This window comes from Aphidius gifuensis, linkage group LG1 (assembly GCF_014905175.1).
Source record: "Aphidius gifuensis isolate YNYX2018 linkage group LG1, ASM1490517v1, whole genome shotgun sequence".
Classification (NCBI taxonomy): domain Eukaryota; kingdom Metazoa; phylum Arthropoda; class Insecta; order Hymenoptera; family Braconidae; genus Aphidius; species Aphidius gifuensis.
The window spans coordinates 13,991,460-14,002,823 of NC_057788.1; the positions used below are offsets into that span (position 1 = coordinate 13,991,460).

Genomic DNA, 11,364 nt, shown 5'->3' on the forward strand with positions numbered 1-11,364 from the left:
TGATTTTTTATGATCAGGAAGAGTTCTCTTACCAAAGTATATGCTGACATCGAAGCAAAATGTAAAATTTGATTATGTACATTAGGATGATGTGAATAAACTTGTTTAAAGATTATAATTATTAGTAGAATCACGATTAGCTGCTAGCACAAGTCATGATAATGAAATTTTATCAATTATTGAAGAACTACGAGAGGCTCAAGTCATTCATTAGTTATCCGAAGACTTTTTTAGAATAAAGAATGAAAGTATATAAATGGGATGTTGTGAAGGAATTATATACTCCAACTGAAAGAAATTTTCGACGTTGCCATGTTGATATTCGAAGTATTGATGAAACATGGCAAGCAGATTTAGTTGAAATGATACCAAATTCTGAAAAAAATCGAGGATATAAATATCTGCTAACAGTTATAGATATATTTTTAAAATACGCATAGGCTGCTCCAATCAAAAATAAAACAGGGAAAGATGTCTCTGATTCTATGGAATCAATATTAAAGAAAAGACGATTTCCTAAAAAGTTGCAAGTTGACAACGGATTAGACTTCTATAATTCTACTTTCAAATCATTAATGAAAAAATATAAAATTCATATGTATTCAACATTCACACATTTAAAAGCGCCGATTTGTGATAAATTCAATCGTACGGTTAAAAGAATAATGTGTATCTCGGTTTTTCCAATTGTGTTGATGTTTTCACACTCCAATTTTGTTTTGCAGTTTCAGGTAATAGAAGATACTCGTACGATTCCCATGTACGAAAACTGATTGCTATGGATGGATCCTAGGCAATATAATTTAAAAGTTGAATTTTCTGCTTATCAGACACTTTGATACATGGAACAATCCATTCCACCTTTTGAAGTTTAATTTGTATTTTTTCGCCACTTTTCCCTTCCGCAGGTTGTTCTTGTAGACAGGCATTCACATCACTATTTGCTCTTATTAGGATAAGTTCATGTTTTGCATTGATAATTATTTTTTTATAATCTTTAGCAAATCCTAGCAGCAGGCTCAGTGGTATTGATATATCAAAATAACCACTCGAATCGAATAATGATTCTTCATCAGACATTAACCATCCGGCATTCTCCAATAATGATTTTTGATTTGGACTTAAGAAAATATATCCTTTCATAAGAGTCGTAAGACCAACATTTTTGCTTCGATCAATTCCACTTGCATTTATCTCATAGCGAATTTCTTCAAACATGTGTGCTATTGCCATTCGTACCAATGAAGTTGTTTTTGGCACAGATTTTCCGTCACTTGTAAGAAATTGTCCAGTAATATGTAGTGAACTTTTACTTGGTAGTAGACATGAATCTTGATGTTGAATTCCAATCCGGATTTCATCGTTGTTATTGAATGTTGAAGAGCCATAAGGCTGATGAGCATGTAACTCACAATGGGCAATCGATTCATCAAAAATGATCGGTTCTTGTATACTTAAAATTTCATCCATGGTATAATACAAAAAAGCAACAAAATGACACTTTTATTTCCGTAGATGTTGTTGACGTGGACTGAGACCGAGACTCTTGAGAAACAGAATACTCTGATGTGTTATCGCTTTGCTTCCTTGCTTTTGACTGATTTTTTTTTGGCATAATGTCTCGCATTTATAGCTTTGCCCAATTATTTTATTATTATGTTTATTCTTTTTTTCTTTTTTTTTTAAAAAAACGATGCCCATATTTTTTTGTCCTATTTGACACTTTTAATGTGTAGTCGAATTGTAATCGTTTCTCCACGGAAATTCACAATTTCACCATCCTTATCGACAATTTTTAATTGCAATTGATGTATTGCTTGCACTGTGACTGGCAGATAAATGACATGAGATGGTACGTCAACAATCTTATATCCAGGAGGCACAACTGGGAAAAATTCATGTATTGTGTGAACTTTGTGCTGATTCATATTTGCACCAGTTGTTATGTTACACTGAATTTAGAGTGTATTAACCTTTAATATGGCAACAGGCAAGTCAGATTTATGTAGAATATCAGCTTCGAGGATTCGTTTTGTAAAGCCCAACAATCTTCCAATCGAGTCTTCTATTTCAAAATGAATACGTTTGTCACTTTTAACCTCACTATGTAGTTCATTGTTATTTGGTTTAATACTAATAGTAACGTCATTCTGACATATTGCTTTTTGGATATTACTTTCAATATCCTCAATTTCATAACTTCCTGTTGGAAGCGTACTCAGTTTACAACCTTCAATGTAGACTTTATTGTTACCAACGTCAATATTGGGTATAGAATTAAATGTTGTAAAGTCGACAAGCCCAGCATTATAATTTTTTTTTGCTGACAACTCAATCGGCGGGAAGTATTGTGTTTCAAGAGTCGATAACCTGCCCGACAATGTCAACGTAAATGAATCATCCATGACTAAAGATTATTTTAGCATGTGTCATGATTATTTATAGTCTCTTGCCAGCCAGAAGTTTGAGACATAGATGACTGCAAACAATTGTATTATAATTTTGATATTTTTCATATATATATTTGATGCTACCAACACCGAGATAATTAATTCAAATCACCAAAGCTATCGAAATAAATGACATCATTGAGCCGTTTTTTGTATGCAACCCAATGTGTACCAGCACCATCTTTATCATCAAGATTTACAATTGCTGATTCATTTTTACGAGGACCAGTTATTGGTAAACCATTTCTCATGAAAACTCCTCGGAAATAAGGAATTTTAAAAGCTTTGGCGTGTTTGATGATATCAATATTTGTGAGAGCTCGATGTGGTAGCATTACAAGTGCATTTTTTTCTTATTTACATTTTTTGCGGGCTTTAAAAAGAGACCTAGTCCTCTTTTATAAGGAGATAAATATAATCCTTTGCCCAATACAATTGATTCCATTTTCTTATTAAGACGTTGATTTTCTCGTAGTAATCTTTTTGCTGCATGTACAACATTTATTGTCTTTGAAATTATTGCTGCAACACCCGTCATAGCACCAGATGCATTTAATCCAGCAAATAGTGGTATTAAAAATGGTAGTATACTACCATCACTGTTATTTTCTTTATTCAATGGAAGAGGTAAAATTCGTGGTAAACGAATTTTTTTTTTCCACCAACTTTTTTGACAGAAACACGTGCACTTTCCAGATCCGTCTTTATTGGATCAGTGATTCCAGGCTTTCTAAATTGTTTTGATATATCTATAATCCTGTTCAGACTTGTTAAATACTTTATACGGTTATAATTATAATTATACTAATTCAAATGGCAGGCTATTGATGATACTGTTCAACAAACCTCTTCCTTTTTTTTTATTGTTTTTTTTTATTTTTTTTAACAAACGCTCTTTTTGCAATAATAATTCACCCAAATGGATTAAGATTTGAGAATGTTTATGTGTATTCCAAATCGCTCAATCAGCCAAAGTACAAATTTCTCGAAAAAATTATCAATAATGTTGAAGAAATTGGTTATTTTCCATTCAATGAACATGAGAAAGTTATTCAACCTGAAGAAGCTAGACCAAATTCACTGATGATTTTCGATGATATATTTACAGAATAACAAGATGATGTTCGAGCATTTTCGAAGTGAAACTTCTTTAGAATGGGCAGTAAAAAAAAAAAACAAAAGATGGATGCAACGAAAGTAACGGTATGAAGGTAAGTAATTTTAAATTATTTTTTATCTTGTTTTATTTATTTATTCCCTTGACAACGATACGAAAAAATTTGTTTAAAATTTGTTTCAAAATTTTAGTTTCATGAAAGATTCAAGAGACAAAGGTGAATATTAAAGTTAAAACTTTTATGATATACAATATATAATTAATTATATTATTTTTTATCAAATAATGAGTATTTAAAATTAATCTGTTAAATAAACAAATAATACACAAGATAATGGTTATTTAAGTGCTTGACATAATATGACAGCAACATCATAATCACAATACCGAACAACAATAAATAATATGTGGATGAAATGTGGTACCACGTGAACGTAAAGATAGTAAAGATGGTATTTTAGATTGTAGAGGATTTCAAGAAAAAATTAATGACATTGAAATATTATCAGAAAAGGGTGACAAATGTACTGGTAATCCTAAATCAGTAAAAATTAAAATACGACCAGGTGCTATACCAATGTCTGATAATTTTGATGAGACTTGTACTGGTGGTTATAATAATATTTTTAAACAAATAATGAGTATCTAAAATAAATCTGTTAAATAAACAATTAATACACAAGATAGTAGTTATTTAAGTGCTTGACATAATACAACAGCAACATCATAATCACAATACCAAACAACAATAAATAATATATGTGGATAATATAGTAAAGATAGTAAAGATCGTATTTTAGATTGTATAGGATTTGAAGAGACAATTAATGACACTGAAATATTATCAAAAACATCTGATAAATGTACTGGTAATCCTAAATCAGTAAAATTTAAAATAGGACCAGGTGCTATACCAATGTCTGGTAATTTTCATGAGACTTGTACTGGTAGTTGTAATAATATTTTAAATCAAATAATGAGTATTTGAAATGAATCTGTCCAATAATCAAATAATACACAAGATAGTGGTTATTCAAGTGCTTGTGCTTGTTATGATCGTGCTTGTCATGATCGAAATAAATTCAAGATCTTGAATGAATTTGTAAAGGACAAAAAAATGGAACAGATGATTAAATATTGAATCATTCAATGAAACAACAACAACAGGAGTAAATAATAATTTAATAAATGATGTACCAAGTGGAAATCAAAATAACAACAACAGTAATGATCATATATAAACAACAGCAATCATAATAGAACAAATACACGGTGGTGGTGGTGGCGGCGATGATGCATTATCATGTGTTTGTCGTTAATTCGCTCATAAAAAAGATGTTGAAAAAATCGATCAATATTTGACATTAAATTTTTTTAACATCAAATAGTTCGTTTTGTTTTTTTTTTTTTTTTTTTATTCAAATATTGAGGAGATAGCTACTAAATTAAAATCAATCTTATTTCCATTATAATTTGTATTAATTTTATTTATATTTTTCAGGCTGTAACATGTCAGATTACGAGGCTGAAATTGACTCAATATTCAATAACATATTGGAAGCTTGAGTGATCTAAAGTTGATATATCGGGAAAATATTAAAAGATATCATCCCGACGAAAATCCTGAAGATAAAAGAGCAACTGAAAAAACTCAGTATTTCATGAATATATAAACATAAAATAAAAAGTATACATGAAATAGTAATAGAAGTTTTCGGCTGACTAGTTGTTCAATAAATAAATATTTATATAAAACTAGCTGATTAACCCGGCTTTGCTCAAGATTATTTTGACAATTTTCGAATGTTATCATTTGTTTGAAAAAAATTGGAGCTAGCTAGCTTGAAATAATATTCCCAACTTACGGTTGAGAGTTGAATATATTTCCCGTTATTCAATTTTCGATTTTTTGGTTGCAAATGAAAGCCGGAAATATCATCTATTCCGATGAATTTTCCAGAATTCCGTGCTCATTTTTTTTTTAGATAATTGATATCAAAACTGGAAACTTCAACACCTAGGAATAGGTATAGAACACATATTAACGCTTGTATAGTTGAAAGAATTTTTATCAATTATTGCTGAGTCAACTATCAATTTGTTCTACTTAACAATACAGATTATTAAAGCAGTTATAGATCCTTTTTCTCCTAGGGATTCAGTGGACATATAATTTTGAATAGTGCTGTTCCTTGTTTCTCTGCTGTAGTAGTATGTGTGTGTCTATCCAGAAAGATTACAGACACATATACTCCTAAGAGTTTTTTCAATTTTTGATTATGTTAAAACGCAAATAGATAAATCATTTGGGACTATAGGGCGTTATCTCTTTTTCCAACTCTGTGATTGTATCTATAAGTGCATAGCAGCCACTACCGAAGCGCCGCTTGTTGACTTGGGTGCGTATCGGGCTATAATTAATAACTCGGTTGTTTATTAAGATAGGAAATTGAATGAACGCCTATAACGATCTGCGAGATAAGCTCTTTTTATTTAAAAAAAAAATCACGATAATCGGTTGGGTAGTTAAGGAGATTATTTTTTAATTTGGCTTGCTTGGGATTTTTACAATTTCAAAGATGTTATCATTTGTTTAAAAAAATTAAAGACTTGGTAGCTCCAAATAATATTCCTATTCCAAACTTGAGCTTGAAAGTTAAATAAGTTTCCCGTTATTTAATTTTCGATTTTTGGCAAATAAAAGTGTATTTTTTTAATTTTCCTGCTAGTTTTTTAGATAATAAATGTTGACAACTTCAACAATAAGAATAGCAGAATACATATTTACGCTTGTCATTAAAAAAATTTTTACTACTACTATTTTTTAATTATCAGTTTGTTTTTCTTTACAATGCGGATTACATACTATTGGATCCAAGCTTTGTTTGACGATGGGGTTTACTTTCAACCTTAATTATTTGAATGGAATTTTGTTTTTCAATTTTTTGAACGAATTAATAATGTATGATGATATCTATTAAATAATTTCGCGTTGTCATTTTCATTATCATTCAAAACAGAATAGGAATTCTAAACCAAGGTTATCCAACGAAGAAATTATCATGTACGGACGGACTGAATTTCATTATTTTGAACGTTAACATTTTCATTCTATTACACATTTTCTATTGATAACACATTTCATTTAAACCAAATATTTACCAAAATTTTTAAGCTTGTTTTGACCTACACTTCTTTTTATCTATCGGCCTGATAATTCCTAAGCTAATATTATTGTTAATTTTTTTTCAATTTTTCGATTATGTTTGAATGCAAATAGATAAATCATTTTGGACTATAGCGCGTTCTCTCTCTTTTTCCACCTCTGTGATTGTATGAGTGTAAAGCACCCACTACTAAAGCGCCGCCTGTTGCCTCTGCCGCGTAACAGGCTATTATTTATAATAAATAATAACTCGGTTGTTAATTGAGATATGAAATCGAATGAACGCCTATCACGATCTCCATGATAAGCTCTTTGATTTAAAGAAAAAATCACAATGATCGGTTCGGTAGTTGCTGAGAACATTAGCAACGAAGTTTTTCATTTTCACATTTATATGTATAGATTATAATATTCTGTGTTAAGTTTTTGAATTAGAATTTCATTTACATAGAACCTTAATATTCTAACTAATCAATAAATTTAAAAATTTCTATCATCATTGTTAATGACTGAATGAACATAATAGTGCACTCGGAAGGAGAGCGAAAAAGACAACTAGTCAAAAATATATTAATGCAACGAGAGATCTTTCAATTACTATTTATTATAATTACTAAAGAAGTTTCACTTCCCTGTGCAAACAATAATACTCATCTTTTTTTTGCATGGGTAGACATCAAGCAGTTGATAGTTTTCATTTATCTCAGACCCATGCTCACATACCCAAACATTTGGTGAGAGATAATGCCAATTTCTTTGTACTTTTTCGTCAAGATAAAAGAAATTTGAAGTACATATATAATGATCATGTAAATACTGACATGGAATTTCTAAAATTCCGCAATATATACTCGACATGTTGGAATAAAGATAAATATGGATTCTTTGTGATTGACAAAGATAGTGACATTAATAATGGCCGATACAGGAGAGGTTTTTATTGTTATATAAACATTACAAACGATTCTGCTAAAAATACAATTTTTCCCTCTGCTACCACCACTGGTAACAAAATGGTATAAAAAATATTAGATAATTTAGAGTAATATTATACGATACATAGTAAAAATTCCAAAATAAAGAACAGTAGGATTGTGTACTGTGAACTGTCAACTGCATCATTATCTATCATGAAGATATAACAGAGGAAAAAAAAAAATTTGGATGATGAAGAAGCACCTTGGAAGGCAAAAATCAATAAATTCTCATGACAAGGCTCAAAATACAATGTACACTATTCAAAAATTAAAAAACAATAAATTATTGTTCGGTAATTCAATGATTGAAATAAAAAATCATCATATTTATGTGAAAGATAAAATTTATCCGGCTACTCAAGGTCTCTTGGAGTTATTATTTCAACAATCACCTAATGCATCTATTATTCGGAAAGTTGATCGAGAATTTTTAATGGAAATTATAAAATTAACAAATGCGCATCGTAAAAATTTCAAACCTGATGGTGCATTTCTGAAAACAGAACAAAAAATATAAAAAATTATGTATCACAGTTTGTCAAGTTTTTGAGAAAACAAAAAGTAGAGAGCAAAAAAGCTTCAGCACTTGTATTACCAAAATACAAAACACTACAAAAAAATAAGAAAATAAATAATACAAATTATATATATTGGGATGATCCCAATGAGCTTGTCAATCGTCTTCAATTGCTTGTAGCTTCAGAAAAAGCTGGCAATAATAGTCACGCTAATGAAATTCTTTCAATTATTGAAGAATTAAGAGAAGCTGGTATTATTTGTTAATATATATGTTCATTCAGGATTTAATGTACAGTCATTAAAAGGACATTGGAGTGGATAAACGAAAATATTCTATCGGAGGAAAAAGTGATGGCGATGCCATAAGAGGACCACCTGGAGAAGGTTTCAAATTTACAGCAGACGGAAATTATGACATTGCAAAAAAAAATTATGTCACATTGCCGATCCTCAAGACATGAATGATGCTGTCTCAAAAAAAGTAGCACTGATTCTGATTAAAAATGAAACTAATAATCTTCTAATGCATGAGATATTCAAAAATATAACACTGAAGTCATTAGTAAACTGACAATCAAAGTGGACACATTGCAAAAAAGTGTTGAAAAATCACGTCATACATTAGATGAGCTGAGTACAGAAGTTGCAAGTATATCTCACTATTTGACAGAAAATTTGGGAGTACGTTTAGAAAATCAAAAATAAAAATGAATAAAACAACAGAAAATAATAATAAAGAAGACAATAACTATTTGAGAAGCGTTGTGGTGTATGAGCTACACAAGCCTGCTCGCAGATATTATCAACGTAGACATGTTGACATTAGAGCTCTCGATGAAACATGGCAATGTGATCTTGTCGACATGAGTGCATATGCTTCCGTAAATGAAAATTACAAGTTTATACTTACAATAATTGATAATTTTTCCAAATATGCATTTGCTGTACCACTCAAGACAAAAAGTGCAAAAGATGTGACTGCAGCGATGAAATCTGTTTTCTTGAAAGGTCGATATCCAAAAAAACATTTACATGTCGATCAAGGCAAAGAATTTTACAACAATGAATTTAAGAATCTCATGAAAAAATATAATATAAATATGTACTCAACATATAGTACTTTAAAAGCAAGTATAGTCGAAAGGTTTAATAGAACCCTGAAAAATCAAATGTGGGAACGATTTACATTCCAAGGCAGTTATAAATGGTTGACTATACTTCCTGAATTGATTGGAAATTATAATAATACAAAGCACAGAACTATAAAAATGAAACCAAAAAATGTAACTAAAAACAATGAAAAGGATATATTGAGGGGAATATATCATAATCAAAATCAAATGTTTTGTGTTACATCAAAAGCTGAAAAGAATCACTAATTACAATTGATTATCAAGATAATTAATAACCGAACGATTATCCAGATATATATCTTGTCGTAAAAAATAAAGTACTTGTAAGATGGTTAGGTTTCGATTCTGAACATGATACATGGGAAAATGAATCAGAATTATGAATAATTATATTTACAATGTATATAGGTATAAGAATTTTTTAATAAAAAATTATAGCAAAATGAAATTTTCAAATGTAATTTATTTATTGAATATTGTGTGTATAGGCTCATGCCAATTTTCTAATAATACAACTTGATTAATTTCTCCAATACATTGTAATGTCAAAACTCTTCTTTCAATACCATCCTCTAATTCAAGGAACTTTTTTTTATTATAAAAATAATATTCAGCATTATTTTTCGGTAAGAAAACAGTATATTTATTATTTATTTCGACTGATAGTTTTGCACCAGACTTTTTTTCACAGTAACTTTGAATTTTCGTCACAGCATAGTAAACATCTTTTGTCAAATCTTTCAATAATTTACAGTTTTTTGAAAGTCGCTTAGTCTTGGTGTTTATCAGTTTTATATTATAATCATTTTTTTTTGTCTAAATAATAATAATTACATTTGAAGAAGAGCTCACAAACTTTTTCTAATTTTTTTTATTTTATGAGAAAATGAACTCACATTTGTTGTATTTTCCTCCCAAAAAAAGAAGATCCAAGCATCCATCGATCGCTGCTTTCTCCATTTTTGTAAAATAATCATTATTTTTCATAAACTTGGCGATTCTGCTGGGTAGAAAGACATTAAATTCATCATTTAATGTAGCCATAACTCCATTGTATTCATTATGAATCTTCTGTAGAGCTGTTACTTTGTACTCTCTATTAACCTCCAACTCAGACATTTTTTTGACATCCAATTTGCTCTCCATTTTAGCAACATTATTCAATTGTTGTTCCATTTCTATTGCAAATAAATATGTGTAAAATATAATACTGATTATAAATGTATATATATGCATATTATTAAATTGCTTTCTTACCTTTCCTCACAGTCTTGATATTCGAATGATAAAATTTCAGAAAACTTTCTCGTTTATATAGGGATAAATACAATAGAATAGTAGAAGGAGTACCTATTCAAATGACACGTATTTAGAGTCTGCAAATTCTCACATGCATATTAATTAATATTTATTTTTTATCATAAACAATTAAATACTACGACAGCATTTTATTAGTTTATATTTGAAAATTCCACGTATCAAGAGTCAGCTAATTTTTTTGCAAAGTTGTATTTATATATACATAGGTCGATTTGAAAAAAAAAAAAACACGTATGGAGAGTCAGCAATTTTTTTTTGCAAAATTGTATTTTAAAAATATTTATGTATGGGACATGAAACGTGAGAAGTCCTACCAATAACCTTCGATAGCTCAGTTGGTAGAGCACTGGACTGTCATTGCATATTGTTATAAACAATTTAAAAAGTTATCCATTGGTCGTTGGTTCGAACCCGGCTCAAAGGAATGTTTTTTTGTTATTTAATGAGACAGGACATGAGACACGAGACATGAGACTTGAGACTTGAGCTATGCCCCAGGACATGAGACATGATAAATCGCATGTTAAAATAATAAAATTTAATTTTTCCCGGTCTAGTCATCGACACATGACAATTGGGAATTCAAACCATCAAATGACAAATTTTTTACCATCTGTGAATTATCAACAACTGGGAATTCAAATGAAAAATTTATTTACCATCTCTGTTTTACCGACCGAGT

At 29.7% G+C, this 11,364-nt stretch overlaps 1 non-coding gene across 1 annotated transcript; it reads left to right on the forward strand.

Annotated features, from left to right (window-relative positions):
- Positions 1 to 11,002: 11,002 nt before the first annotated feature.
- Trnad-guc lies at positions 11,003 to 11,106 on the forward strand. Its single transcript has 2 exons — positions 11,003 to 11,039; positions 11,071 to 11,106. It is a non-coding gene; the product is annotated as a tRNA-Asp (tRNA).
- The last annotated feature ends 258 nt before the right edge of the window (positions 11,107 to 11,364 follow it).